This window comes from Fulmarus glacialis, unplaced genomic scaffold, assembly GCF_000690835.1.
Source record: "Fulmarus glacialis isolate BGI_N327 unplaced genomic scaffold, ASM69083v1 scaffold27841, whole genome shotgun sequence".
In the NCBI taxonomy this organism is placed as follows: Eukaryota; Metazoa; Chordata; class Aves; order Procellariiformes; family Procellariidae; genus Fulmarus; species Fulmarus glacialis.
This window is the reverse complement of record NW_009192564.1, coordinates 1-229: the sequence shown is the minus strand read 5'-3', so window position 1 is coordinate 229 and position 229 is coordinate 1.

Below are 229 nucleotides of genomic sequence, written 5' to 3'. Positions count from 1 at the left end.
AGGGAGTCTCTAAACCCAAACCCCTTCCACTAAAAAAAAAAGAAAAACCAAGCAAGTTCATCAGCTTCCAGCACTGCTCCGCGCCCCTGAGCACACCCCCAGCCTGCCTCTCCTGTGCATACAAGCCCAGAGCCCTGGGCAAACCCCACGCAGGGCTGTGGGGGGGGAATCATGGCTCCCTCCACCCCGCCCCGGGGCCCGCGCAGGGCCCCCCGCGCCCTCCCTCACC